This window comes from Phyllostomus hastatus, unplaced genomic scaffold (genome assembly GCF_019186645.2).
Source record: "Phyllostomus hastatus isolate PE091 unplaced genomic scaffold, TTU_PhHast_1.1 phas_contig_36, whole genome shotgun sequence".
Lineage (NCBI taxonomy): Eukaryota > Metazoa > Chordata > Mammalia > Chiroptera > Phyllostomidae > Phyllostomus > Phyllostomus hastatus.
Window position 1 is genome coordinate 645,422 of NW_025333862.1, and position 25,866 is coordinate 671,287.

The 25,866-nt window shown below is 40.0% G+C and overlaps 1 pseudogene; it reads right to left on the reverse strand.

Moving 5' to 3' along the window:
* Positions 1–3,191: 3,191 nt before the first annotated feature.
* Positions 3,192–25,866, reverse strand: part of LOC123820572 — a 39,942-nt pseudogene continuing 17,267 nt past the window's right edge.

Below are 25,866 nucleotides of genomic sequence, written 5' to 3' on the forward strand. Positions count from 1 at the left end.
TGTCTCTAGTCCACTCTGCCCTACCTTTTCCAGGGGCATACATTTGTCAGTGCCTCCTTCAGTTATTAATCTAGTCACTCTGCACTCAGCAGTCAGACTTAAGCACCACAGATCTGGGGCAGAGGCCCTCTTGGGAACGGGTCTGTTGTTTCCCCTCCAGCTGCCACCATTTGGAGGGGAGTGGTCTGCCTGAGCACAATGGCTGATGCCATTTGGGGGATGACTCTGCACCAGGATCCCTGCAGCTACTCTCTCTGCTTTATCCCCAAAGCTTCTGTCCCCAGTCTCTCCTCAGGCATCTCCAGCACACTCTGCTCCCACATTTGCCAGAACCCCGGGTAAGTGACAGCAAGTGAAAATTTGTGTGTTGGCCTTTTAAATGGCTCTTTGCATCTCCAGTTGTCCATCTGCGGCAAAGATCAACCCTGCCACTTTTCACTGCCATCATTATCTGTGTAGTTTTGGGGCTCTGATGTTCTAGGTTGAGGATCCCAACTTAAAGGTTAGAACTCATTCTTCTCAGGGAAATCCAACCTGCTACTTTATTATCCCTCTGTCATTGCCACCTGTGTGTTCCCACCAGCCCTCTCAAGTCTCCACTGCACTCCTTACCAGACAGGTTGTGCCAGAACTGATTCTTCTGTCTGTTCAAGGTTGTAAGGCTTCTCTCTCATTATTGTTTAGTTGTTTGTTGTGGCTAATTTCTTCACAATTTAATTGTTTTTCCAGATTGGTCCTGGGAGGAGTTTAGTGTGGCTTTCACTTACTCCTCTGCCATCTTGCCAAACCCCTTAACCTTTTTTATCTACTCTTTTAATCTTCCTGCCATTTGACACTATCAATTTATTTTCTGAATCTGTAAGTTTGTTTCTGTTTTGTTTTTCATTTATTTTGTTTTCTAGATGGCATGTATAAGTGAAAGAATATGGTATTTGTCTTTCTCTTACTTATTTCAGTTTGCATATTACCTTCTAGATCCATCCATATTGTTTCAAATAGCAAGAGTTCATTTTTATGGCTAATATTCCATTTATATATGTACCATATCTTCTTTACTCATTCATCATCTGTTGATAGATAATTAAGTTCCTTCCATATCTTGGCTATTATAAATAATGCTACAATGAACATAGATAAGAATACATATATATTTTCAAGTTAGTGTTTTGGATTTCTTTGTATAAATGCCCACAGATGGAATTTCTGGGTCATAGTGAAACTCTTAAAACACTGATCAAATTATGCCTTTCCTTGGCCTTAAACCCTTCATTGGTTTCCAATCCCCAGTATAAAATCAAATCCTTAGTAGGACAAACAAGTCCTTCCATGTCTATCTAACTATGTCTTCAAGTTTACATCCAATCAAGCTCTGACTCACAGTCCATACCCAGTAATTAGAGGCTCTTAACTGTTATTGAGCATCTATTATACAGGAGGTACTTATAAGCACTTCACACGTATTGATGTTTTATCCTGATTATGACCTTGTAAAATAGATATTATATTCACAGAGTGGTTTCATATTTTTCCAAAGGCCACAAATCTTGCAAAGCTGAGAGCCATGCCCAGGCAGTCCACTTCTAGAACAGAAATGTTGAGCTATTTGTGATATCTACACACAAAAAGTTTTTTTCAGGCTTCCATGATTTGACTTATAGTCCTTCTTCTATCTTGAATACCATTCCATTTTTTCTTCCCCTGGATAGCAATTGATATATGATTTAGTGCTTATTTTTTTCAAAGTATTTTTTTTTCTAAATTAAGTTGTAGTTTTTACATTTTTAAGAGTGTATTGTTGTGGAACCTGGTGAACATTTTTATGACAGCTGCTTATATATCTTCCTCCCCTTTTGGGTTTAAAGCAACTTGAGGACAAACCATACCATACTTATCTTTATTTAATTTTAAAGAAAAAAGTTTGACCTGCTTCCTGTTGCCACTCCTTTCTTTCCTTCTCTTTGCAGCATTACTTCTCTAACCATTGTCTGCATTCACAGATCAAAAGCAGTACCCAGCTGAGCCCAGTATAAATAGCCAACTTATAGATTCATGGGCTAAATAAATCTTTGATTTAAAAAAATCATTTTCCTTATATTCTTTCTTATTTATTTACAGTTTTAGATTTTATTTATTTTTACAGATAAGTGGAAGGAGAAATAGAGGAAGAGAAACATAAATGTGTGGAAAATACACAGTCAGTTGCCTTTCAGACACACTTAACTGGGGGCCTGGCCTGCAACCAAGACATTTGTCTTGACTGGGTATCAAACCTGTGACCTTTGAGTTCACAGGCTGGCATTCAATCCATTGAGCCACATTATCCAGGGCCTTATAGTCTTTCTTGAACTCATGCTAGCCAGGCCTCAACCTCCATCCCTCTATCAAGAAGGTTTATGTCAAGGTCATTCATGGTTTCTTCATGCCAGTTCTCATCTTGATCTACCATCTCATCTTGGCTTTTGACACAGTTGATCACTCATTCTTCCTAGGAATTCTTCCTTCCCATGACTTATAGGATACCACACCCCCTTGTGTTTCTCTTGACTTCCCCTCAAAGTCTCTCATCTCCTTGACCTCTAAACATTAGAGTGTACCCAATTTCAATCTTTGGAACTTTTCCCTTATCTACACTCATGTCTTAGGTGACCTCATCCAGTCTCATAGCTTCAAATCCCATCTATATGCTAATATTTCACAAATTTTTACCTCTTGTTCACAGTATTCTACACTGAATTCTAGATTCTATTATTCAACTATTTACCAGTTATCTTCACTTGGGTGTCTAATACACACCTCAAATTTAAAATATCCAAAACAAAAATTTTGGTCTTTCCACGTATCTTCCACCATCACCTGCCAAGACCTGATCCTTCTAGATTCTTTTCTCGCTCAGTAAATGACAGTGCCTTATTCTCCCAGCCACTCAAGTCATATCCTGTGAGTCATCCTTGACTCTGCTTTTTCTCTCACATCTAACATCTAATCTTTCAATAAATCATATCCATTCTACCTTAAAAATACATCCACAATTCAACGCATTATAATCACTCTCACAGCTCTCATCTTGGTCCAAGTCACTCTTACATGATTGTTGAGGAGTCTCCTCCTGATCTTTTTGTTTCTACCTATTTCCCATGGCAGCCAAATATTCCCATTAAAGTATATCAGGCCATTTTTGCTAAAACCTTTAATCAGTGGCACATCTTATTGATGTTCATGGGGTGATATGTCTCTTTCTTCCACTTAAGCTTGGAGGGCAGCAGGACAACACTCAAAGCCTTCAATTTAGTGCTTGGAAAAAATGGGGTAAGTTTGCTCCTGCTGTTCCAGCTCAGGTCAAAAGTAGTGTGACCATCAAGGTGGTACTCAATCATGCTGGGCCCCTGGGGCAGCAGGCTAGTGGGGCAACAGTGCTTCCTGCTGCTGTGATGGCTGTGGCTTTACTGGGCTGTTGTTGATGCTGATCTCTGCACACAGACTCTCAAGGAAGTCAGATATCCTCAGGTGACACCGAGCATTGGAGTCCAACTTGATCAAATCCAGGTCTTCTGAGAGGCTGGACGCCACAGCTGAGATCAGGTTTGCAGCCTCCACCAACCAATGTAGGGTAGGTTGGTTTCTGGCAAGGAGCCCTCCTTGGTCTTCATACTTGAGGGTGTCATCTAAAGGCTCTGGTGTGTGCATTCTGTCCAGCTCTACAGGGACAGCTTCCTGCTCTTTAGCAGGGGCAACTGCTGTGGCTTCCTCCTCAGTGTTTTCTTTTTCCTTAATGGAAGGAAGTACCAGGGCCAGGTCGTTACAAGAATTCCATGGTTTTCCAGGGGTGGACACTCTCGTGGCTGCACTTGTTCTCTAGCCCCAACAGCAAGGACATAGGGGACTTGCGGTCATTGGATTTATTGAGAAAATCTTCCATGTTTACCTTCCTCTTTTTTTAAGATTGTATGTTCCATTTATTTATTTTTTCATTTTATTGTTGTTCAAGGACAATTGTCTCCATTTTCACCCCTCCACATCCCACCTTCCCCACCTCTCACCCTCGAAACCACCCCCTTTGGCTTTGTCCATGTGTCCTTCATACATGTTCCTTGATGACTCCCCTATAATTCCCTTACCCCATCCTTTCTGGTTACTGTCAGATTGTTCTTTATTTTAATGTCTCTGGTTGTATTTTTCTTCTTTGTTTGTTTTGTTGATTAGGTTCCACTTAGAGGTGAGATCATATGGTATTTCTCCTTCAACACCTGCCTTGTTTCACTTAGCATAAAGCTCTCCAGTTCCATCCATGCTGTCACAAAGGGTTGGAGCATCCTTTTTCTTTCTGCTGCATAGTATTCCATCCTGTAAATGTACCACAGTTTTTGATCCACTCCTTTATTGATGGGAAATTTGTTTGTCTCCAGCACTTGGCTATTGTAAATTGTGCTGCTATGAACATTGGGGTGCATAGGTTCTTTTGAATTGGTGTTTCAGGATTCTTAGAGTATAATCCCAACAGTAGAATTGCTGGGTCAAAAACCAGCTCCATTTTTTAGTTTTCTGAGAAAATTCCATACTGTTTTCCACAGTGGCTGCACCAGTCTGCATTCCCACCAGCAGCACACTAGGGTTCTCTTTTCTCTATGTCCTCTCCAATATTTGTTATTTGTCAATTTGTTTACAATAGCCATTCTCACCAGTGTGAAGTAGTATCTCATTGTGGTTTTACTTTGCATCTCTCTGATGGCTAGTGATGCTGAGCCCTTCATATGTCCCTGGGCTCTCTGTATGTCCCCCTTGGATAATTGTCTGTTCAGGTCCTCTGCCCATTTTTTTTAATTGGGTTGTTTGTCTTCCTGGAGTTGAGTTGTATGAGTTCTTTATATATTTTGGAGATCAAACCCTTGTCCTAGGTACCATTGGCAAATACGTTTTCCCATACAGTTGATTCTCTTTTTATTTTAATGCTGTTTACTTAGCCATGCAGAAGCTTGTTAATTTGATGAGATCCCATTTGTTTATTTTTCCTTTATGTCTCTTGCTCTAGGGGCCATATCAGTGAAAATATTGTTACATGGAATATCTGAGATTTTCCTGCCTATGTTTTCCCCTAGGCCTTTTATGGTGTTATGATTTATATTTAAGTCTTTTACCCACCTTGAATTTATTTGACATTAGAATTACACTGATTCTTTACAGTATTGCCCTTCCTCCATGGTGACATCTTGGCCATCTGAGCCCATTGTTCACCCAGAACATTATGGCCTCACAGATGATATAGTCGTCTTCTTTGCTCCAGCACGACGTTTTCACATCTGGCTTGAAGTGATTGTGCATGGTACTACTTCCACAGCTCACCCTAAGAGTGCTTGGCAGCCAGCATCTTCTGTTTCACACCATACATCTTAACCAGTTCAATGACCCTCTAATCTTTCCCTTTGGTCCACAACTCCTTGGCAAGATCTGGATTCAATACCCTCAGCCACCAGTGCTGACATTGATGGTCAGTGCTTAAAAGAAATTGCCTGGGCAGGAACTTCCAGTCTTGCTTTTCAAACTGCCTCACAGGAGTCCACAGCTGCTCATCCTCATTATGGGTTCATTTAACCTGTCACTTGCTGTCCTTCTGCTCCACATATCTGAATCCATGTCCTCATAGTGTGGCTTATCTAGCTCCTAACTGCATTCCTTGATACATACCCCCTGGCCTGGGACACACAGTGCTTGCCTGCCTGCAATCCAAACTCTAGACATGAATCTGGATGGGATCATGATGTAAGCTACTCCAGTGACTGTGAACTTTGGGACCACACTGGGAGTTGTTAGAGTGCCCAAAGTTCCTGCTGGTACTCACCAGACTCTGACTCTAGCTTTAAAAAACCCCATTACCTTCAAGATAAAATACGAACAACTTTAATGACATTTCTGGTCCTGGATGATCCTTTCTAATATCAGCTCCTACTCTCCTCACAGCTTGCATTCTAGCTATGCTTATTTATTCACTTAAAATGGCTCTTTGTTATCATTTGCTCTTCTGCTCTACCAGTCTTGAAACTTCTTATAGACCTGGAAAATTCCTTCCATCTTTGCATCACCAGTGCACACAGAAGTCTTTCAAAAAATTGCTAAATAAAATATAAGCAATGAAATAAAGCAGAATTGGTGAAGAAAAATGAAAATTTTATTCCAGGCAGTGTGACCATCAGAAATAAAGGCATGGGAGCTAAAATAGAGTGATTGAAAGGGAGGCATCAAGCAGGCCCTTGTGTCAGAGCACCAGTTGTAGGGAATGACTAAGAAGTGGAAACTGAAGGCCTGGAAGAGCCATACATGGAAGCTGTGAATGCTGGATCTGATGCAATGTGAGTCTGAACTGGGGGACTGGACTTTGTGCAGAGACAAGGTCTGGAGAAATGATTTACTTCATATTGGGTAAGAGTCAATTCAGCAGTGATGAGAGCAGATCAGACACAAACTAAATGAAAGGATGTAATTAAGGCTCTAAATTTGTTGATTTTGAGTTAATCAAAACATAGATTTCCTCAAACAAGCCTTCTTAGACTCAAAGCAGCAGGAACTACTCCCTGCTAGCATTAAAGAAACAAACATTCATATTGTGAATGGCCAGCAGAGAGCGTTGGCTTCTAGTCATTGAAGACTTGAGCCCTACAACCATAAGAAACTGCGCAGACAACCTATTCACAATCTTTATGCCACAGACCTGCAGATGTCCCAGTCTGCCTCCCCTTTTCCCATAGATCACAGGCTCTATAGCCACTGGACTAGTTATTGCCTACCTCCCCCACCCCCCCATTACCATATTGCCACTTCCATGATTTTCTTTCTGCCCACACTAGTGAGCAAACCTGCAGGGCTGTGAGCAAATAAATGTGTGCTGCTTAGCACTAAAATGAAAAGAGAATCAACTGTATGGGAAAACGTATTTGCCAATGGTACCTAGGACAAGGGTTTGATCTCCAAAATATATAAAGAACTCATACAACTCAACTCCAGGAAGACAAACAACCCAATTAAAAAAAAAATGGGCAGAGGACCTGAACAGACAATTATCCAAGGGGGACATACAGAGAGCCCAGGGACATATGAAGGGCTCAGCATCACTAGCCATCAGAGAGATGCAAAGTAAAACCACAATGAGATACTACTTCACACTGGTGAGAATGGCTATTGTAAACAAATTGACAAATAACAAATATTGGAGAGGACATAGAGAAAAGAGAACCCTAGTGTGCTGCTGGTGGGAATGCAGACTGGTGCAGCCACTGTGGAAAACAGTATGGAATTTTCTCAGAAAACTAAAAATGGAGCTGGTTTTTGACCCAGCAATTCTACTGTTGGGATTATACTCTAAGAATCCTGAAACACCAATTCAAAAGAACCTATGCACCCCAATGTTCATAGCAGCACAATTTACAATAGCCAAGTGCTGGAGACAAACAAATTTCCCATCAATAAAGGAGTGGATCAAAAACTGTGGTACATTTACAGGATGGAATACTATGCAGCAGAAAGAAAAAGGATGCTCCAACCCTTTGTGACAGCATGGATGGAACTGGAGAGCTTTATGCTAAGTGAAACAAGGCAGGTGTTGAAGGAGAAATACCATATGATCTCACCTCTAAGTGGAACCTAATCAACAAAACAAACAAAGAAGAAAAATACAACCAGAGACATTAAAATAAAGAACAATCTGACAGTAACCAGAGGTGAGGTGGAGGTAATAATGAAGTAGAAGGAGAGAAGGGTTTTCAGGAACAACTATAAAGGACACATGGACAATACCAAGAGAAGGTGGAAGCATGAGAAGGAGATAGGGATGGCTGGGGTGGGTTGAGGGTGGGGATAAATGCACACAACTGTACTTGAACAATAAAATAATTTTTAAAAATTAAAATAAGTGTTCTGCTTAAAGCTGCTAATTTTTTAGTGTTTTGTTATACAACAATATATACATAACACAGAGAAGGGGAGAAATGACCTATGAGCTTTGTTTCTAATCAAAATCTCTTTGTCAGGGACACTGCTAACCCAAGTTGTCTTGAACTAGCAAAGTACCATCAAAGATATATGTCTAGTGTCAGGTCCTTAGGGTCTCTTCATATAGAAGACTGCATAAAGTAGAACAGCCACAGCTCCCCCATTAGTTTGAAACATCTCAAGATGTTTCACCAGCTTTGAATGCTTTCTGCCTTCCCTCATACCTTTCCTCCAATGCCTTTTATTTCCCTAGTATTAAGAAACTTTATCTTGTTAAGGTTTCTAAAGCACTGCTCTCAAAAGAACAGGCATTGGAAACAACTGAAGTGTCCTTCTATAGGAGATTTGCTAAATAGAACTAGGCAGCTATTAAATAAAAAGGGAAATAATTTATATAGCTATGGAGAAAATCTCCTATATATAATAATGGAAAATGCAAAGGGTAAATCAATGAATATCTTGTCTTTTATGTAAGAAAACAGGTATATGAACACATGTATTTGAACTGGCTTGTAGAAGACTGGAAAGGTACAATAAAAACTCATAATCCAGTTCCCTATAACAGGTGCGATGTGGGAAGGGGCAAGGGGATTGAAGATACTGGGAATCAGACTTTATATACTCCTTCTTATATCATTTTTTGAACCTTTGAACCCATTTGAAATACATTATTTAACATTACTGGAATATTTAGTGGGAAAATATTTTGTCCTGAAAACAAAAGACACTGAAGAACTATGATTTAGCAATAAAAATAGGCAGTCCAAGAATCACAGAGAAAGTAGCTAGGGGCCAGATTTAAAATGTAACCAGGGAAAAGATATCCTTGTATGGTAGGTTCTATTTGCCAGGTAAAATGGGCCTATGTAACTAGGTACTTCTAAGAGGTCTTGAATGCAATAGCAATGAGAGGGAGGTGTTAGGTTGTGGGGTTGGTGGGGTACCAGAGTATTCAGTTTAAGTTATGCTGTTATATTCAGGATTCAATGGCTAACTAGTCTTAGTATGGAAGGTGTTATGTGCTAAATTGTGTTTCCCCAAATTTATAAGTTCAAATCCTAACCTCAGTACCTCAGAATGTGACTGACTTTGGAAGCAGTGTCCTAAAGTGATAATTAAGTTAAAATGAGGTCAGGTGGGCCCTAATCCAATCTAACTGGTTTCCTTATAAAAAGAGGAAATTAAGACATAAAGGGAAGACCATGTGAAGGCACAGAAGAAAAATAGCCATTTGCAAGTGAAAGACAGAGGCCTCAGAAGAAACTAGTTTTGCTGACATATTGATCTTGGACTTCCAGCCTCCAGAACTATGAAAAAATAAATTGCTGTTGTTCAAGCCACCTAATCAGTTTCTTGTGTTTGTTATGACAGCCCTAGCAAACTAATACAAAAAGGGATTGGAGGGCAAGAACAGCTTTGCTAAGGAAGTGTTGAGCATGGGAAAGAAGCAGAGCAAGGGCAGTTTGGGGTACAACAATGAGGAAGGCATGCTTTGGGGAGAAAAAGAGAAGAGCACTGAAGAGAGGAAGTAGGCACTGTGTGTAGAGAGAAGAGGGTTGCTGGGAGCAGAAGGACTCAAGATGCCTTTTTCTCTCTTAAAATTCAATTTTTCCTGTTCCCATGGCCACACTCTCAATGTCCCTCTGTTCTGAGGGAACAGGTTTAGTTCCCAGAATGGGACTGTGCAGAGTTGTCCCCATACCTCAGCACTATCTGAGGGCCTGTGTGCATAGATTTCTTTATTTCTTTATTTTTTATTGATTCGAGAGAAAGAGAAACACTGACATGTTGTTTCACCCATCTATGCATTTATTAGTTGATTCCTGTATGCTACCTGACCAGGATGGAATCCATAACCCTGGTACATCAGAATGATGCATCAACAAGATGCACCAACCAAGTGAGCAACCCAGCCAGGGCATGCTCACAGATCTTAATTGGATGATTATTGGAGGAAAAATTTCCATCTTATTCCAGAAACTTTTCTGGATATCAGGGCTCCCTAGTGCAACAGGGAGCAAGGGGGTGCCTTCCAGCTGGAGCGGGAGTTGTAGTCTGGGAGCTGTCTAATTAGGGGTTTACCACAGCTTCAGAAACCTGGTCTCCTCCTGCCCCCTCCACCCTGTGTCCTCCATCTAAGAGCAGCTGGGCTGGTGCCCTCTATTTACCCCAGGCATCTGTGGCTCCAGTTTATTTCCCAGTTAATGAAATGGAGCTGGGGAATGGTTGGGGAGAAGCTGCTCCACTGATGGTGCCCCTGAAGATGCTAAAGTTCTAAAGATATATATTAAGGAGGCTGGATTCTGCAAACCCATTTCCTTTCCTCATCTCCCTCTCAGGCTGCCTTTGGGTCACACCTGCTAACCATCTCCTCTGCCAAACATCCCCCCATAGCCCCAGACTACACTCCACATTCCCAGGAGTAATTGAGAAGGGGCCTAGGCCAAGGCTGGTGTTTGGTGGTATGGAAGGGTAGGGAAAACCTGGCAGCCTAAGGTCTAATCCTTCTGGCATTTGCCAGCTGTGTATCTTCTAGCAAGTAACTCAACATCTCCTTCAAATGTAAGCTGGGGTTGTGTCTGGAAACTTTGCTCTTCTTTCTGAAATCAGGGAAGTTAAGGGACATAGAAGTTAGATCATGAAAAACACAGAAAAAAAAACAAGTTTTTGTACTGTGTGGACAAAAACAAGGGCCACATAGTAAAATTGACAAGCTCAGGGGAGGCCTGCGTGGTAGCCTTATAAACTCAGAGACCAAAAGTAACCTCGTGGGAGGTCTGAAATTAAAACTTTCTAATTAAAAAATGAGACATGGTAGTCTTGTCCTAGTTTAGTATCTTTCCTGGTGAAGGTCAGCCTTGTCTTTAACTGACCCTGTCTATTGTCTTTCTGCATGTACAATAACATATCTTTGGAATGTCAGAGAAATTTCCTTCCGCGACCCACTCCCTCAGAGCACTACAAGAGCAGAAACCACAAATCCCCTCATTGTTATTGTTATCATGTTAATTGACTGTTAACTATCCTATACCCATCTATGTAAAAGAAGTATGCTTCTATTCATTTTACTTTTATCCAATCCTAGAGATTCCCCAGCTTTGCTTTCTTGGCCTCCTTAATCAATCAACAATAAATTTCATGTAACTTCCTTATGCCTCCTTTGATTGTAATGTATAAAATAAGGTGTAAAATTGCCATTCTCTAGAGCAGAGGTGTCCAACCCATGGCCTGCAGGCCTCATGCAGCCCAGGATGGCTATGAAAGCAGTCCAACACAAAATTGTAAATTTACTTACAACATTACTTAGTTTTATTACTAAGTTTTATTACTTAGATATGTGCATGTTCTATATTAGTGATCACAAGCTTGGGACCTGCTTGATGATTTTAAAAGATTATAGAACATGCTACTGCACAGAAAGAAGGAACTCCTACCCTTCCCAACAGCATGAATGAAACTGGAGAGCATTATGCTCATGAGAGAAGCCAGGTGGTGAAAGACAAATACCATATAATCTCACCTATAAGGGGAACATTATCAACAAAACAAACAAGTGAGCAAAATAGAAAACCAGAGACATGGAAGTAAATAACAAACTGACAGTGACCAGAAGGGATGGGGGGTGGGGGTAATGGGGGAAAGAAAGGGAAGGGTTAAGTTAAGGAACATGTATAAATCAACCATGGACACAGACAATGGGGATATGGGAAAGGATTTATTGTGGGAAATGGGTTTTGGGTAATGCAGGGGGAGAGTAATGTGGGGAACAACCATAAATGAATAACAATAAAAAAAGGAAAATTTAAAAAAGCCACTGTATACTTATAGTTATTATGTGAGGACTTTTTTTTTTTGCTTGATTGTGGTGGCAGATATCACAAAAATGATGCTTGAAACTTTTTCTTGCTCATTAGTTTTCATTAGTATTTGTGATGAGGGACTCAAATGTTAAAAAATTTTTTGTTTCAGGTAATAGCTAAGAAGCTTAGTAATCAATGTATGTAAAAAGCTATTGTTTCAGGAACTGAAGGTATAACTCACATTTACTCCAGGAGACCATAAGCAGTTCCACCTTTGGGCTTCAAAAGGTCTCAAGAAATCAAGATGGTATCTGAGCCATTATACTCCAGAATGAGATGACCACCACCTAAGACACAGCTAAAGACTACAACCTGGGGCACAGTTAAAGACCACCACCCAGTGGGAGAAAGCTGCAGAATTTTTTTAATCCAATTAACTTTTCCCTGAATTCCAACCCCCTTACCTACATTTTGTTCTTCTTATAAAAAGGCCCATTTAAAAATGTAATTTAAGACACCATATTTTCAGATTGCCAGCCATCTGAATGAAGTGCCCATAAAGATTCAATCCCTGTCTCTGCTTATTGGGTCTGGTAGTTAACAGGCAGCATGAACACAGGCTTTTCCAGTTTCATATTTTGGTGACTCCACACCCAGACAGACTTTGGGACACTCTGGTAAATCCGGGTATTTAGCAGGGAGTCTCACTGGCTGCCTGGAATTGGGGACCTCAGGGTGCATACTTGGAGACTCCCTAGCAGCTGCCAAGTGATTTCACTTGGGGACTCTCCTCCTGTTACTCTCAGCACTTCCTGTAATTTTCACTTTTGATTGAATCACTGTGCTTCCTGGTTTAGGTTGCAATCCAGGGTCACAACTTTGGTCGTCAGTAATTAAAGTGCCATCTGGTTTGTAGGGCTTTGTCTGGTAGTTTGGGAGGGGAAGCCTCTGTTCCAGTAAACAGTCCTCTGGGGCAAGTTTTGGCTGACTGGTCAACCTATGCTGATAAATTTATGACTAAAAAGGAAGTGGTTTTATTGTAATATTGTTTGGCTTATATATTGTATAATCTAGCCTCAGGAGAGCTCTAGTCACTGAATGGGTCTTTAAACTATTGTATTATACTGTACCTAGAGTTGTTTTGTCAAATATCAGTAAAGTGGGACAGAATGCCTTACATAGAAGCTTTCATAAGTTTACATAATCAGGATTCTGGATTAAAAGGAAATAGATTAAAAGATTAAATAGATTTAATAGATTAAATAGATTAAATCTCACCACCTGATGCTAATAGTCCAGAGAAAAGGGAATTTGCCTGTGAAAGATAGCAGAAGTTCAAAGAAAAGAGACCAGGAAAATCTAGATATTATGGCTGCTACAAGCATAATGAGGGTTCTCATGGCCCCTCCATCACTGGGGAATCTTCCTCCTTACTTATCTGAGGAAACCAGGAAAGTGAGCATGAACTGATCTCACCATCTGGAACCCATCAGGGAACCAAATTCAGTGGAGGAAAAGCCCCTATAAGGACAGATCAATACCCTTTGAGAAAACTTGCAATGGAAGTAGGGTCAGGGGGCCAGCCCACTTGATATTATTGGGCACATGCTTTCCTTTCTACTTCAGATCTGTTAAACTGGAAATAGTCTGAAAGGACTAGAGTATATCTCTTTAGAATGGACAGAGGAGTGTACCTAGGCTTTTGGGACCCTGAAGGCACACTTGGTTTCTGCACTGGACATGGGACTTCCAAACCTACTAAAGCCCTTTCAATTATTCATTCATGAAAGGCAGGGCATCGTCCCAGGTGTCTTCATTCAAGTGCTTAGTGAAATTTTGAAACCCATCGCATAGTTGTCACTGATAAACTAGATCCCACTGTCCAGGGGTGGCCAGTCTGCTTGAGAGATGTGAGAGACACCTGTTAGCTTTTATAGGAAGTTGAAGATTTTCTTTAGGACAGCCTATCACCATTTATGCACCCTACCAAGTGTTGAGCCTGCTGGAGCAAAATGGAAATTTGTGATTCACTGCTGTGCTGAGGTCCGGCTTTGGCGGGGTCTCAGGGTCCCCAAAGGATGCATGGCTAAGGCGAAATGACTGAATCGAGACACCGGGTGGGGTGCCAGAGGACAGCCAGGCTTTTTGGGCCATCAGGCTCACCAAGAAAAATCAATCTTTATTTTTATAGGAGAGGTTATACAACATTCGATGCATAGTATGATTATTAAAACAGAAATGGTTACCACAGAAATAATTTCTAAAAACACAGAAGATTATACAGATTAATCATGTTAAACAAAGAAATAACCAAAAAGTACAGGAAGTCCCACAGATCAACCACAATAAACAAAGGTTATTTTGACCAAGAGGGTCATTAATCAGTTAGCCAATGAAGCTATACAGGTACAAATTTTCAGGTGCCAATTAATAACTAGGTATCTATTAAAATTCTAGGAATTGGTCTAAATTAAAAGGGTGCAAGGAGTGATTTGTAGGTATATAAAAATCAACTATTATCCATTGAGATTAAATTTATTTCAATGGGTAACTGGATTTTTGCCTAAGTTTTTTGATTTATACATCTTGGGGAGGGGCATATTTTGCGTTCATTGCCATGTATTGAGATTATTATTCTCAACTAAAACTCCTTGTCTCTATACACTCCTGTCCAGGGTATGGGAGGGGTAGTGGCTCTAATAAATCTTAAGCTCTCGGGTGGTGACTCGCTAAGAAACATTCCTAGCAACACATTCCTTCAGCATGTTGGCAGTTGGTCTGCCCATAGTTTAATTTTGTCCTTAACTTCCCAGGTGAGGGAAACAGGCAATATTAGGGTTGCTAGGGGTCTCTGTTCTATGGTCAACAAGTCATTTCACACAGAATCAGGGGCATCATGCAGAGTTTTTTGTTATAAAGCACAACTGTCCAAAAATCTCACCACCTGATGCTAACAGGGACAGACATATGGGAAGAGACAGACAGCAGATCCGACCACAGTCGCCGCTGCTGTGCAGATGCATGTCACCCGACCTGACTGTGTCAAAGGTCAGCTGTTTGTGGGCTCCCAACACTGCTGGAAGAATGGGCAGGTACAAGCCATTCTTCTCAACAATCCCAACATCTCCCTCAAAACTGTGAGTTAAATCCTGCCTCTCTTCTTCCAAATTCTGACTTGGCTGCACTAATACATGACTGTGCTGGGATAATTATTAAGTTTATTCTAGCAGAATTGATTATAGAACCACCCTCTAGAAGAGGCAGACTGGACACTATATGCAGATGGAAGCAGTTATGTGGACAAAAGAAACAGAAAGACTGGATATGCAGTTGTGACTCTTGAAGGAATAATAGAGGTGAAGGCTTTGCCACTGGTAACCTCTGCTCAGAAAGCTGAACTGACTGTATTGATGAGGACACTGGCATTGTTGCAGGAAAAGAGAGTGAATGTGTACATTGACTCAAGGTAAGCTTTCCTAATTTTGCAATCACATGGTTGTGTCTGGAAGAAAAAATAACTGTTAATCTTCAATAAAAAGGAAATTAAACTTGCATCAGAAATTTAAAAATTATTAGAGGCTGTATAGGTACATTTAAAGATAGCAGTTACACACTGCCTGGGATATCAGAAAAAGGACACTGAAGTGGCTAAAGTAAACAATCCAGCTGATTCAATAGTGAAAGAGGTTTCTAAAAGAACATTTATAATGCCTTTGGTACCTGTTTTAGACTTGTCACAATTTGACCCTGAATATTTGATTTTAGGGAAAGCTGAGAGCTGGGGTTTTGATGAAGAAGGAGTTGATAGTGAATGGAAAAAGAGTAAGAAAGGAGGTATTTTCCATTTTCCTCAACATTTAGTAGAGTCAGTCATGAAGCATTTGCATGAGGACACTCACTATGTAAGGGACTCATTAACCATATATATTAAAATGCTGTTCACAAGTCCTAGAGTTTCTAAAGCCATACGAAAAGTAATTTCTAGATATGTTGTGTGCCAGAAGATCAATGCTAAGACAGATTCCCATCAAAAGAGAAGAGAAACAATACCAAGGACAGTGCCTACTTAAAGATTGGCAAATAGACTTTACCCAGATTTGACATCTGGGTAAATACATCTGGGTAAATATTTCCAAAGATGGAAATATTTGCTAGTCTTTGTTGACACTTTTTCAGGATGAGCACAAGCCTATCCCACTATAATGGAGAAATCCTCAGAGGTAATAAAAGTCTTACTGAAAGAAAGAATCCTTTGCTTTGGCCTTCCTGGCAGCATAGAGAGTAATAATGGACCTGCTTTGTTTCAGAAATCACACAGAAAATATGGTGGTGAGGTAGGTGGAAGCAGAGCCCATTTCTCCCTGTACCCAGCTGGAACACTTAGCCAATATTCTGAGGAGCAGAATGAACAGCTAACAAAATCCCAGCTTTTATAAAGCTTGGAGGTCAAAATTGTAGATGACATTGAAAAACAGTCGGGGGGGCAGGGGGAGGTGGCTAAGATGACATCGGAATAAGAAGGAGCAGATTCGGCTTTCCTCTGCTCAGGGGAGAAAATCCTGACTGATCTATGGAGTAGAGAGGCAAGCAACCAACATACTTCAGCATTTTTGAAAATAGGGGACCGAGGATTGTGGCAGAACCAAAAGAACAAAGAATGGACCCTAAGGGGAGTGCTGCAACAAGAATAGGTGGAGGAGGTGAACACCAGGACCCACTGGAAGAGGAAACCCAACAACAAAGGAACCACTGACAGATAACAACAGAAGAAGGTGAAGGAGGGAGTAGTAACCAAACAAACCTCAATCCAGGACCTATCTGGAAATACAACTAAACAGTAGAGACAGTACCCAATACAAACAACTGAACAAGATTTCTTTAAACCTTATTCACACAGAAGAACCAGCTTCAACACAACCTGCCCTCACCAGCACAACAAAATACAGGAGGTGGTGGACAGAGTGACCCTCATTTAACCAGCTGGTGGGAAGGGACCACCAAAGAAGGACTCAACAACAATCAAAACCCAAAGACAAACACAAAGCCAACTTAAACGACAGCCCAAGACCAGTGAGCTTGGGAGATCAAGGAAACAGCACGACTGAAACTCACTGCTATTCTACTAAAGAAGTTCACAACATAAACCCAGGAAGCCAGAACAGATCAATATAAGAAGCTGAGGTGAACAAGAAGAGTCTCACAAACAATGGGAAGACAAAGAAACAATCACCAAATGAAAGGAAAGGAGGAAGCCTCAGAAAGAACGCTAAATGAAATACAGGCAATTCAACTATCAGATATTGAGTTCAAAGCAATGATTGTCAGGAAGCTCAATCAGCTCACAATGAGCTATCAGAAACTACAGGGAAGCTACAATGAACTCACTGAAAACTACATCAGCATGAAAAAGGAAATATAAACTCCCAACAAGGGCCAAGAGGAAATGAAAAATACAGTTTCTAAACTGAAGAACAGAGTAGAAGGAATGAAAAAGCAGGATCGATGAAGCAGAAGATTGGATCAGCGAGCTAGAGGACAAAGTAGAAGAAAACACCCAGAAAGAGCAAGAAAAGGAAAAGAGGCTCAGAAAGAATGAAGAGGGATTAAGAGAAATGCAAGACAATATGAAACTTAATAATATCCATATAATAGGGATACCAGAAAGAGAAGAAGAACAAGGGATAGAAAACCTATTTGAAAAAGTAATGATGGAAAGCTTCCCTAATTTTATGAGAGAAAAAGTCACACAAATCCAGGAAACACAGACAGTCCCAATCAAGAGGAACACAAAGAGGCCCACCTCAAGACACATCATAATTAAAATGGCAAAATTTCAAGACAAAGAGAGAATCTTAAAGGCAGCCAGGGAGAAACAGGAAGTAACATACAAGGGAGCCCAGATAAGGTTAACAGCTGACTTCTCAATGGAAACACTCCAAGCCAGAATAGAATGGCAAGAAGTAATCCAAGTAATGAACACCAGAGGCCAGCAACCACGACTGCTTTACCCTGCAAGGCTCTCAATCAAGATAGAAGGCCAAATAAGAAGCTTCGCAGACAAAAGAAGTCTCAAAGAATACACCTCCACTAAACCAGCTCTGCAAGAGATGCTAAAGGGACTGCTTTAAGGAAAGAAAGGAAAAGAGAGTGTGAGAAGGGAACACACGTACATAAAAGGCAATGAATAAGTACCTATCAATAATAACCTTAAACGTAAATGGATTAAATGCTCCAATCAAAAGACATAGAATAACTGATTGAATAAGAAAACATGACCCACACACATGCTGCCTACAAGAGATCAACCTCAGGATAAAAGATCTTCACAGGCTGAAAGTGAAGGGCAGGAAACAAAATTTCCAAGCAAATGGACAGGAAAAAAAAAGCTGGGGTAGCAATACTCGTATCTGACAAAATAGACTTCCAAAGAAGGACCATAAAGAGAGACCCAGAAGGTCATTTCATAATACTCAAGGGAAGAATTCACCAAGAAGACATAAATATTGTAAATATATATGCACCCAACATAGGAGCACCCAAATACATAAAGAAAATCTTTGAGGACTTCAAGAAAGATATGGACAGCAACACAATTATTGTGGGGGATTTTAACACCCCACTATCAAAAATGGACAGATCTTCCAAACAAAATATCAACAAAGATATTGTGGCATTGAACAATACCCTAGATGAAATGGGCTTTACTGATATATACATACCCCTCCATCCCAAAGAAGCTAAATACACATTTTTTTTCAAATCTACATGGAACATTTTCAAAGATTGACCACATGATAGGACACAAAACAAGCCTCAAGAATTTTTAAAAAATTGAAATCATACCAAGCATTTTCTCGGGTCACAAGGTGCTGAAACTAGTAACCAACCCCAAGGAAAAAAACCCAAAAGACTCAAATTCATGGAGATTAAACAGCATGCTATTAAACAATGAATGGGTCAAGAATGATATTAAGGAAGAAATCAAAAGGTTTCTGGAAACAAATGAAAACAAACTCACAACAACCCAAAACTTATAGGACACAGCCAAGGCAGACCTGAGAGGGAAGTTCATAGCGATACAGGCCCACCTAAAAAAGTTAGAAACATTTCAAACAAACAACCTAACCGTACGTCTCCAAGAACTTGAGCAACAACAACAAAGACAGCCCAGAGCAAGCAGAAGGAAGGAAATAACCAAGATCAGAGCAGAATTAAATGACATAGAGACTAAAAGCACAATTCTAAAGATCAATGAATCCAAGAGCTGGTTCTTTGAAAAGATAAACAAAATCAATAAGCCTGTAAGCAGACTCATCAAGAAAAAAAGAGAGAAACCCCAAATAAACACAATGAGAAATGAGAGAGGAGAGATTACAACAGATACCACAGAAATACAAAGGATTGTAAGAAATTACTACGAAGAACTGTATGCCAAGAAATTTGAAAACCTAGATGAAATGGACAAATTTCTACAAAAATATAATCTTCCAAAGCTCAATAAAAAAGAAGCAGAAAGCCTGAACAAACCAATAACAGCAAAAGAAATTGAAGCAGTAATCAAAAAACACCCAACACACAAAAGCCCTGGACCAGATGGTTTCACAGGAGAATTCTACAAAGCACTTAAGGAAGAGCTAACACCTATCCTTCACAGACTATTTCAAAAAATCCAAAGATGGAAGTCTCCCAAACTCCTTTTATGAGGCCAACATCACCTTAATTCCAAAACCAGATAAAGACACAACAAAGAAAGAAAACTTCAGGCCAATATCGCTGATGAACATTGATGCTAAAATCCTCAACAAGATACTGGCAAACCGCATCCAACAGTACATTAGGAAGATCATACGCCATGACCAAGTTGGATTCATTCCAGGGATGCTAGGATGGTACAATATTCGTAAATCAGGAAATGTAATACATCACATAAACAAAAGCAAAGACAAAAACCACATGATCATATCAATAGATGCAGAAAAAGCATTTGCTGAGGTACAGCACCCATTTATGATAAAAACACTCAGCAAAGTGAGAATAGAGGGAGCATTCCTCAACATAATAAAAGACATATATGAGAAACCTACAGCCAACATTATACTCAATGGGCAAAAATTAAAATCTTTTCCACTAAGAACAGGAACAAGACAAGGATGTCCACTTTCACCACTTCTATTCAATATAGTACTGGAAGTTTTAGCCACAGCAATCACACAAGAAAAAGAAATAAAAGGCATCCAAATCAGAAAGGAGGAAACAAAACTGTCACTGTTTGGAGATGACATAATAGTGTACATAGATAATCCTATAGACTCCACCAAAAAACTGCTTGACCTAATAAATGAATTTGGCAAAACAGCGTGATTCAAGGTCAATATCCAGAAATCAAAGGCATTTCTGTACACCAACAATGAAACAGCAGAAGCAGAAATCAAAAAATAAAATCCCATTTGAAATAGCAAAAAGAAAAATAAAATATCTAGGAATAAACCTAACCAAAGAGGTAAAAGACCTGTATTCAGAAAACTACATAACACTGAGGAGAGAAATCAAGGAAGACACAAACAAATGGAAACATATACCGTGTTCATGGATTGGAAGAATTAATATCATCAAAATGTCCATACTACCAAAAGCAATTTTCACATTCAATGCAATACCTATTAAACTACCAACGGGTTATTTCACAATCATTGAACAAACACTTCAATAATTTATATGGAACCATAAATGACCCTGAATAGCTGCTGCAATTTTGAGAAAGAAGAGTAAAGTAGGAGGGATCACAATACCTGACACTAAACTATACTACAAGGCCACTGTAATCAAAACTGCCTGGTACTGGCATAAAAAAAGGCACATAGATCAATGGAACAGAACAGAGAGCCTAGAAATAACCCAAGTCTCTATGGTCAATTAATATTTGACAAAGGAAGCAGCAACATAAAATGGAATAAAAATAGCCTCTTCAACAAATGGTGTTGGGAGAACTGGACAGCTACGTGCAAAAAATTGAAACTCGAGCACCAACTTACACCTTATACAAAAATAGATTCAAGGTGGATAGAAGACTTAAATATAAACCGTGACACCTTTAAAGTCCTAGAAGAGAACATAGGTAGGAAAATCTCATATATTTCACACAGAAACTTTTTTACTGACTTGTCTCCTAGAGCAATGGACATAAAGGAAAGAATAAACAAATAGGACCTCATCAAAATAAAAAGCTTTTGCACAGCTAAAGAAAATGGTATCAAAATAAAAAGAGAACCAACTGCATGGGAAAACATATTTGCCAATGATACCTCAGACAAGGGTTTAATCTCCAAAATATATAAAGAACTTACACGACTCCACTCTAAGAAGACAAGTAACCCAATTAAAAAATGGGCAAAGGACTTGAACAGACACTTCTCCAAGGAGGACATACAGAAAATCCAAAGAAACATGAAACGATGCTCAATATCGCTAGCTATCAGAGAGATGCAGATTAAAACCACAACGAGATACCACTTCACACCAGTCAGAATGGCCATCATAAACAAAGCAACAAACAAGTGTTGGAGAGGTTGTGGAGAAAAGGGGACCCTAGTGCACTGTTGGTGGGACTGCAGACTGGTACAACCACTATGGAAAGCAGTATGGAACTTCCTCAGAAAACTGAAAATGTATCTGCCTTTTGACCCTGTGATTCCACTGCTGGGACTATATCCTAAGAACACTAAAACACCAATACAAAAGAACCTTTGCATCCCGATGTTCATAGCAGCACAATTTACAATAGCTAGGTGCTGGAAGCAACCTAGATGCCCATCAGTAAATGAATGGATCAAAAAACTATGGTACATTTACACAATGGAATTCTATGCAGCAGAAAGAAAGAAGGAGCTCCTACCCTATGCAGCAGCATGGATGGAGCTGGAAAGCATTATGCTAAGCGAAACAAGGCAGGCAGTGAAAGACAAATACAACATGATATCACCTTTAACAGGAACCTAAACAACAAAACAAGAAACAAGCAAAATATAACCAAAGACACTGAAATAGGGGACAGACTGACAGTGACCAGAGGGGAGAGAAGAGGGAATTTCAAGGGGGGAATGGGTAAGGTTTACAGGAACAAATTTGGAGGACACATGGGCAAAAACTAGGGGTGGGGGGTAATGGGGGGGAAAAGCAGAGGGTCGGGTGGGTGGGCTGGAATGGGAGTAAGTGGGAGAAAACTGTACTTGAATAATGATTAAAATAAAATTTAAAAAAAAGAATAGTAAAACAGGTCCAGCTGTAAGATAGTATTAAAATTAATGGTGTCATTGACTGGAAAAAAAAAAAAGAAAAAAGAAAACAGTCGGTAAGGAGATTACGTTGGAACAGTAAGTTTCCTGGTACCTACACACAGACCAAGGCTGTTGTGGCCCCAGCCCAGTGCCTGCTGCAGGATCCTTGGAGGAGAGCCAGAGCAGCAGCTCCCTCCCCTACCAAAGTAGGGAAGACACCACAGCACCTGGAGAGACCTGGATGCTTGAAGTTGTTGGGAGGAATAAAGATGAAGCAGGAGATGTACAGAAGTGGTGTTCAACCACTGGAAGTGTGGACACCAGCTAGGCCATTACCAGAGAAATTGGGTTGCTGAGTGACACCTAGAGAAGAGAGGTGAGTTGGGCTCTGTCAGACCATGACCTGATAGTCTCTGGTCTGGTTAGAAAGTTGGGCTGTGTGAAAAGTCAGGCACTTCTTAAGAATGGTGGGCTTAAACAAGAGGATTTTACTCAAAAAAAGTCTCTCAGCCACTGTTTAAGGAACTCTGGCACAGTGGCTGGCTCAGGTCACAGCTGCCCCAGGAAGAGGAAGGAGGAAGCACACCACAGGGACTGCTCAGAGGAGGGCAGCAGGGCTCAGGGAGTTAGCAGTCCCCAGACAGACTTAATTTAGTTGGGAGCTGAACATCCCTGAAGAAACTTTGAGAGTACACAGCACCCAAGCCAGCAAAAAGGGAGAAGGTGGTGTGTGAGTTGCCCCAAATTAGTGCACAGAATAGGCAGCACAAACTGGTGGATTAAAGGTGCCAGCCTGGTGCAGATGGATAGTGGGGCCCTGCAGTGCATGGAGCATGTGGGCCCCAGGCTGGGCACCTGAATATTACAGTACAGGCATAGCCACTATCTTCACAAAACCATAGCGAGGGAGAAAATCAAAGCCCAGTCCCCTCTACCCCCAGCATTCAAAAAGACCAGGAAAACTCACTTGGCTCGATTAAAGTCAGCAGAAGGCTTTTTTTTCTTCTCTCCCCCTTTTTTTCTTTTTTCTTTTTCTTTTCTTTTTTTCCCAAGTGAGACAATAAGTCCTGGAGCTGTGAAAGGTCCAGAGACAGATCCAAAGAGGGAGTACAAGGCTAACCCCCCAAAATGAGGGCATGAGACAAATTTCATTTTGCTATCCTACAGAACTTGCATATTATTATTTATTTGTACTATTGTTATATTTTTGTTACTTTTACTTCTTTTATTTTATTAGTATATCTTCATTTCTCTTCTTTCTGTTTAGTTTTCTTCATTCTATTTGTTTGATTAATTGCATCATTTGACTGGTTTTCCTTATTCTCTCTTTCATATTGTATTTTAATTTTCATTCTTTCACTTCACTCATGTTCCAATAACACACTACTCTTCATCATGTAGTTTCTATTTCTGTTAATCAGATAATATATTTCTTGTCAGGTGATTGTTGTTCCAGTACTATTGTAAATATTTGTTGTTCCATATAATTGTAAATACTACACAGCACCCCTCCCTGATCTTAGCCCATTTTTCTATCATCCTCAGCTTTATTACTGTTATGGTTAACTCTGTTTCTCACACACTATACCTCCTTTCTATCCTTTACTCACACTATATCTCCCCATCAGACCTTGCTCTCTGTTTTCCAGATTCAGCTCACAATCCTTCCCCCCTCTAACAAGAGTATTATTTCTATTTCACCTTTTATAAAAGCTGGCTATTGGGTGAAATATCAGTTGACTCTATACTTATCCAAAGAATAAGTATATCTCTATCTCTTCTCTACTTGTTGGTACTTTAAATCCAATAGAATACTCTCCTGCTGTCTTAATCCATTTTTCCTTCCCCCTGCCACTGATCACATACAAGATTAAGTGGGAGGTGTGAATACAAATATACCTTCTAGAGGAGAAAAACCACCAACAAAGGAACCACCAACAGGTGAAAACGTAAGTACAACAAGAAAAGCCATATAAACAGAACAAAGGGCAACCCTAGATCATCCAGACAAGGAGATCAAAGAGGCCACAACATTGAATTCCATGTAATTCCAGCCATAGAAGTTAACCCTATAAAGACAGCTAGCAAAGCAGAACATCAAGAAAAACAGAAACAAACAAAAAGAGTCACATAAATTGGGGAGACAAAAAAAGAACCTGCAATCAAAAGGAATTGAAGACTCACTACTAAAAGAGCTAAATGAAATGGATGTAAGCAAACTAACAGATATTAAATTCAAAATAATGGTTACAAGGATGTTCAAGGAACTCAAAGACAACTACAAGGAACTGAGTGAGAACTACAACAACATGAAAAAAAGGAAATAGAAAATATAAAGAAAAAACAGGAAGAAGTGAAAAATACAATTTCTGAAATTAAAAAAAAAAAAACACCAAAAGGAATTACAAGCAGGCTGGATGAAGTGGAGGACCAAATAAGTGAACTGTGAGACAAGGTGGAAAGAAATACCCACATAAAACGGCTGCATGAAAAAACAACTACAAAAATATAAAGATAGCTTAAGGGAATTCCAAGATATCATGAAATACAACAACATTTGAACCATAGAACTACCAGAAGGAGAAGAAAAGGAAAAAGGGATAGAAACCTTGTTTGAAAAAATAATGACAGAAAACTTTCCTAACCTGGAGGGGGGAAAAAAACAAGCAAGTTGAGGAAGCAGAGATACCAATCAAGATGAACCCAAAGAGGTCTACTCCAAGACAAATAATAATTAAAATACCAAGTTTCAAAGACAAAGAGAGAATCTTAAGGGCAGCAAGGGAGAAACCAGAAGTAACATACAAAGGAATTCCAATAAGACCAGCAGAAGATTTCCAAACAGAAACACTCCAGTCAACAAGAGAATGGCAAGAAATATTCCAAGTAATTAAAAACAAAAGCTGGCAACCAAGATTACTTTATCCAGCAAAGCTTTAAATTAAAATAGAAAGCAACGAGCTCCAGCCAAGATGGAGGCATAGGTAGAAACCCTTAGCTTCCTTGCACAACCAAAAGGAGGATAATAACTAATCTAAAGTCAACAACCAGAAGTGTCAGAAAATCAAACTGCATGGAACTCTGACAACCAAGGAATTAAAGAAACAGTCAAACACACAAACAAAAACAAACAGACAGGTAAGGTGGCAGATGAAGAAAACCCAAGGCAAGGTGGCAGGCTATACCATTGGGGCTGACTTAAGGGGAAACTGAGACTCAGAGCTTGATGTGGACTATGGCAGTTGTTGTGGTGGGAGAAACTCGCAGTCTTACATGAGAGTTCACTGGAAAGTGGGTTAGAGATGAGCAGGGGAGCTGCATTGTTTTGTCTCTGGCTCCTCCCCCACAAGCAGTATCACAGCACAGCAAGAATAGTTGCCCTGCACCAGTGAATAACTAAGGCCCCACCCCCTTACAACTTAACAGGTGCCTCAAACAAAGAAATAAGACTAAAATGAAGGACAGATCAAAACTTCAGAAAGAGAGCTAAGCGATGAGGAGGTAGCCAATTTATCTAATGGAGAGTTTAAAGCCCTGGTAATCAAAATGCTCAGAGAACTGATTGAGCTCGATTGAAAATGAAAGAACAAATGAAAAATACCACAATGAGATAAAGCTAAATATTCAGGAAACCAACAGTGACAGGAAGGCAACCAGAACTCAAATCAATGATTTGGAACAAAAAGAAGAAATAAACATCCAACCACAACAGAATGAAGAAAGAAGAATTCAAAAAAAAATGAAGAGAGACTTTTGAACCCCTGGGACAACTTGAAACATTCCAATATCCAAATTACAGGGGTGTCAGAAGGAGA